The sequence below is a fragment of the Mauremys reevesii genome, linkage group 10 (assembly GCF_016161935.1).
Source record: "Mauremys reevesii isolate NIE-2019 linkage group 10, ASM1616193v1, whole genome shotgun sequence".
Taxonomy (NCBI): domain Eukaryota; kingdom Metazoa; phylum Chordata; order Testudines; family Geoemydidae; genus Mauremys; species Mauremys reevesii.
Genome location: NC_052632.1, coordinates 13624184 through 13630183, shown reverse-complemented (window position 1 = coordinate 13630183; position 6000 = coordinate 13624184).

Here is a 6000-nt window from a genome sequence, read left to right as displayed (position 1 = left end):
AGTTAGTTTAACTTGGTACTTCTATTCAGTTTCACTTTCTGATTCTCCCCCAGTCACGCAATGGTACTAATACTTGGGTTCCCAGCACCGGAGGGGAATCTTCAACATTGTCAAACACAAATCAAGCACACTTAGGAAGGACTGGACATTTGTATGAATGAGAAAATTCAGAGTAATAATCATAATCTTTTTCAAAAAAAAACCCCAAGAGTTTTGGAAGGGATATAACCCTGATGCTTCCTGGCAGAAACCAGCCCGTTACAAGTGGGGTTAGGAAGAGACTTTCCTTAGAAGCAGGTTATCCCATTAATACTTACAGCAGGATTTCTTGCATTTTTTTTCTGAAGCAATTGGTACTGGCCACTGTCAGGCAGGATCCTAGGCTAGATGGACAGTCTGGTAATTCTACGTACGAGTGCTGGGGCTGAATTTTTAAACAATCAGGACAACGTTTGTATTTGTTTTAGGTCTTATAAAACTCTTCCTAAAAATAAATAAATTGTGGCGGCTAAAAGTTCTCTAGAAGACTAGTATCAGAGGGGTCGCCGTGTTAATCTGGAGCTGTAAAAAGTGACAAAGAGTCCTGTGGCACCTTATAGACTAACAGACTTATTGGAGCATAAGCTTTCGTGGGTGAATACCCACTTCATCAGACACAGTGGGTGCTGTGACATCAGACACCCAGGAAAGCTTATGCGCCAGTACGTCTGTTAGTCTGTAAGGTGCCCAGGGACTCTTTGTCCCTCTAGAAGACTGTGTCCCTTTAAGTTTTGAAAAACATTTTGGTTGCTCTTCTCCAATGAGACTAAAATCAAATCTTTGCTTCAGACTGGTCTGACCTTGGCCTAGTTAGTGAAAGACAACTGAGAATGTGTTAGGCTCTTGCCACTGGAGATGTAAGTTCGAATCCTGCTTAGGGCAAAAGTGGACATGAGTTTAATGGTCTCGCTCTAGTCCCCATTTGTCAACATCACAAAACATAACACAATTTGTCCAGATTGACACTCTCTGCATAGGAGATGTCAGCAGTGCAATAGCAGGGAGTGCTGTTGCTCCGGATTGAGGTGCATGGGTGAGGGCTCATCAGCCGAATAGCAGGTGGCATTGCAGATCAGGGTTGAAGGAGCAGAGCGGTATGGAAGCCCAGGATTGCAATAGCCAGAAAGAGCAACAGTTCAGGATGGAGTTGCATTGGCAGAGCTGTGAGTGAGGTATCTTGAACAGCCTCTGTCTTTACTATCCCGGGTTCGAGGCAGTGCGCGCAGACTCTCACACTCGCCAATATCCAGTAATAAAACATAGTGGTACTATACTATTTAACTGGGAGCTTCTCAGATGCTACAGTAAGTGGTATGAGATAGATAGCGAAGATAATGTAGTAGGTTAGCACATGGTAGCTAATTGGTAGCTGTTCTGATTGCACTGAGACATAAAGGAATTGATTTATTACAGGGTTTCAAAGAAAGATTTTGCTTTCCAGCTGAGCTGCCATGCAGAGCCCGATGTGTTAAGCATTTGAGGCCTTTAATATCAAGTAAAATACATAAGTACCTATTATATTTTAGGATTTGCAGTTAAATCAGAATAGTGTCCCAGTGATTTGGGGGTTGAGATGTTCTAGGGAAATATTTATTTCTAGTGATTGTGGAGTTAACTTTTAGCAATTGCTGTCACAGATAGCACAAGCTTTGTGTACTTTGAGGTATTTTATAGTCTATTTTTCTAGAAACACAGCCCCAGTTGTTCCCCTAGTTGGCATTCTCAGTAGACAACCCATGAGGAGGAAATGCACCTGTCACTGCTAGAGATGGTCCCCTCAGGACAGGACCTAGGAGCATTGGCAGACAGCTGTATGGGGAGGCTAGCACTGGCGTTATGTGCTGCATCTGTTCTGTGGGTACATCAGGACATCATTCTCCAGAGCCATCAATCCAACACCTTTCTGCTCCACTGACTTCACAGGCAAATGTGCTAGGAGACCTTCCTCACCGGTAGGCTCCCCACGGAGTCTGATGTTTGCCTCCTGTGTCAGCTCCATGGCAGTAAGTGTGAGATAGGTGATGAAAGGCGCAATAGAGCAACATTGACTGGTCTGACCTGCTGCACAGAGTCCCAGAGATCAAACGTAACATGAGCGACTGACTTCTCCTGAAGCAGAGGTTGGTTAGCGCTTGCGAACGTTCCTCATTCCGTCCATCCCCTATCAATAAATTGTTACTAATTCATTTTCCAGACCTCTGGAAGCAGTTTTTCCAGGCCCATACAGTCTATTCAGAGAGTGACAAATAGGTAACGTCGAGGAAACCTGGAAGTATCACACCATTCTTATCACAGTTAATCTTCCAAGCCAGTTAATCATACAGTCCTTCCAGTTATTAAGGTCCTTTTTAATTTAGAGCGAGAGTGTGTAGTAATTAGCCTTAACCAGGTCATTGACTTGAGGGGAATATACACTCCAAGTACTTACATCCGTCTTGTACATTTCCAGAAGGGAGAGCCTTTAGCTTCATATCTCCTCTCTCATCTTCAGCTCGCAGTAGAATCAAGTAAGGTTAATACTAACCAGGCTTTCCAAGAGGGGCTTTTGCACCGAATTGGGTATGAAAATAAGAGGTTTACTCACTTCAGGTGTGATTCCCCTCTCATAATATTGGCGCAACTGCATTGATTCCTGGTTTACATCACTGTGAGAGGAGATTCAGCCCACTAAATATACATGGCTGCTATTTTTCCAGTCGTCGCTTTATGATCAGTGCAGTGCTATGTCTGTGTTTTTAGTAGAAGGTTTTCTCCCTCCCAGCTTCTGCTTGACCCTGCAGAGAAGTTCTAATCATTTGTCACAACCTGCTGCCATGGAAACAAATGTGATGTCATAGTTTATGCACTGCAGCTTCTAGTGAGCTTTTGTGCACTAAACCACAAGGGGTCTTAGGCGGTTAGTGAGGGTGAGAGGTGACAAACACACAGGAGATGAGTGGATTTACACTAGGAGCGCATATGTTACAAGGGACATACCTGCCCAAACTCCACACATGCAATTTTCACCTACATTTGTACATACAGCTTCTGCAGCTACAGGACAAATCAGCTGATTGCACACAAACCTGGCCAGTTGGACGGTGAGCTAGCTGTTTCTCTACACAATCACACAATTTGCACATGCACTCCCACACAGGAGTGCTGGAACAATTTGTATAGTGGGGGTGCTGAGAGCCATTGAACCAAACTAAACAATCTATATCAGGGGTTCTGAAACTGGGGGGCAGGACCCTTCAGGGGGTTGTGAGATTATTACATGGGGGGGTCGTGAGCTGTCAGCTTCCACTCCAAACCCCGCTTTGCCGCCAGCATTTATAATGGTGTTAAATATATTAAAAAGTGTTTTTAATTTATAAGGGGGTGTGGGTCACACTCAGAGGCTTACTATGTGAAAGGGGTCACCAGTACAAAAATTTGAGAACCACTGATATATAAGATGGAAACCACTTCAAGCCAGGGGATGCGTCCACACCTCCAGCACGCCTGGTTGCTGCACCTGTATAAACAGTAAATGTCAACATTATATACAGGTTTGCGTAACAACAGCCACTTGGTCCATTGTGCTTACCCAACAGGGCCGGCTCCAGACCCCAGCGCGCCAAGCGCGCGCTTGGGGCGGCGTCCCGCGGGAGGGCGGCAGGCGGCTCCGGTGGACCTCCTGCAGATGTGCCTGCGGAGGGTCCGCTGGTCCCGCGGCTTCAGTGGAGCATCCGCAGGCATGCCTGCGGGAGGTCCACCGGAGCCGCGGGACCAGCGGACCCTCCGCAGGCACGTCTGCAGGAGGTCCACCGGAGCCGTGGGACTGGCGACCGCCAGAGCGCCCCCCGCGGCGCGCCGCCCTGCTTGGGGTGGCGCAAATCCTAGAGCTGCCCCTGTTACCCAAACCTCAGATATAGATGCCTGCTCAGTTTTAACTCTGTAAATGCTCTCATTTGCTTTTCATGCTGAAACGTCTACCTGGGTAGCTTGTCTTTTGGAACCTTTGTTTGTTTTGTTTGCAAAATCAGCTCTTTTAGAAACATTACATGGAACATTATCTCACTTTGCCCCTAGGGAGTTTTGTAAAAGACAAAGGAGATGCAGCCTGGATCCTTCCTCTGACTGGATTTCCCAGTCCTGGGTGATGGTGTGTTACTACCACTCCCTCCCACCCCCTTTTCCAGTCTTCTGCCAAGTATTTGTCTGCTGTGTCAATTTTTTTCCCCATGGAAAAATGCCTGTTTAATCTTAGCAAATGCTTTTTCCACTTCAGTAGCCTCAGAATTTTCCCTAGAGAGCTGTAAGCCCTTTAAATATATTTAGGTTGCCAGGTTTCTTATGTTTTCTCTCCAGGAAACCAATTTTGTGTCTAAGCTCTTGTGAAAGGGCCAGCCTCATCATTTCTTGCACTTTGAAACCATTGTACCACACCTGCCCTCTGCCTTCTCCTCCCTCCTGAGTCCCCTTAGGGTGTTAACACTCATTCGTAGGGTAACATAGAGCCTAGGCCTGAGTTAAGCTTCTTATCCTTTCCAGATCTTTCATCCTGCATTCATCATGGACTGTGAAAGTGTTTCATGCCGACTGTTCCCATGTGTATTGCTTTACACCAAGCTGGAGAGTCTGAACAGGGTTAAATGTGTCCATAGCTGTATGCCCTTCTCCAATTCAGAAGCTCCTTGCTGTAACACTGACTGAATTTAGAAATTTTGGAAGAAAAAGGAATGCTTGGGGTTGGCTACTTGCATATTACCCAGAATTATCTTCCAGTTAAGAGCTATCTCATTTCGTTTCAATATTGTCTGAGCTTGATCTGATGAAGAGATAGTGGCTCTCACCAGGTTTGTGGGGCCAGCCCTGATTCAATTACAACTCGAAACTGATTCCAACTTGTAAATATGCAGACAAGATTGTGTGCAGTGTTTGTTATAGAATCAGCAACTGAGTTACATAATACACAGTCTTTGGGATGGATGCAGGTCCCTCCTTCAGATGTTGGCAAGTTTATAAGCAACACAAAAGATCTTTTTGTGGTGATCTGCAGAGGTAAAAAGTTTACATTGAGAAATAGCTGGATGTTTGGGGAGTTTGCAATGGACTAGACTGTTTATCTACCGAGTTCAGAGAACAGCAATGTTCACTTTATAAAAATGGTGTTTTGTATAAGCCAACAACTCCTGGAACATGTAACTCCCTGGTTCCTAAGTTTATGAATTTGTGGGGTCAATAAGATGTGAGTATTATTTGGCTGGGCTAGTGTTTAGTGTGTTTATACCTTAAATGTTTATATAACACCTCTTATGCCAGGATCCCAAAGTTCTTTTTGAACATTATTACATAAGTCTCTCAAGGTCCTTATTACCTCAAGACAACCCATAGTAGAGCTGGTGAGGTTGAGACACAGAAAGATTTAGTGAGCAAGGATTGGAGCTGGGAATGGAACACAGGAATCCTGGCTCCCAGTCATGTGTTCTAACTACTGGAGCACACTTAAATCTGGAAAAGGGACACAGAACCCCATTGTACCTAGACTGCCTGCCACTTCTACCAAGACCATGTATCAAGCAGACACAAATTGTATTTCATTACAGCTGATCAAAATATGGAACTTCTACCCTGTGGGAAATTCCGAGATTTCAAAATCTGGTTTCATCCCAAATCAGGATGAAAAGTCAAAATTGCAGAATTTTAAATGGACAAAAAAAAAAAAGATTACATTTTGACTTTATTGAAACATTTTGATTATACTATATTATCCAAAATATATACAAAACATAAGAGCTGGTAACAACCCAGATATCTCTTGGCAAAATAATGCAGCAAAGCACACAATTTCCAGTAAGTTCTTGGAATGTATTGGGGACAATATTTTTGTTTCAGAAAGAAGATAAAGTAACCATGGGAACGGCCATTTTTTACTTTATACTGACCAACAGGGAGGAATTGGTTATGAATCTGAAGGGGGCAGGTAATTTGGGTGAA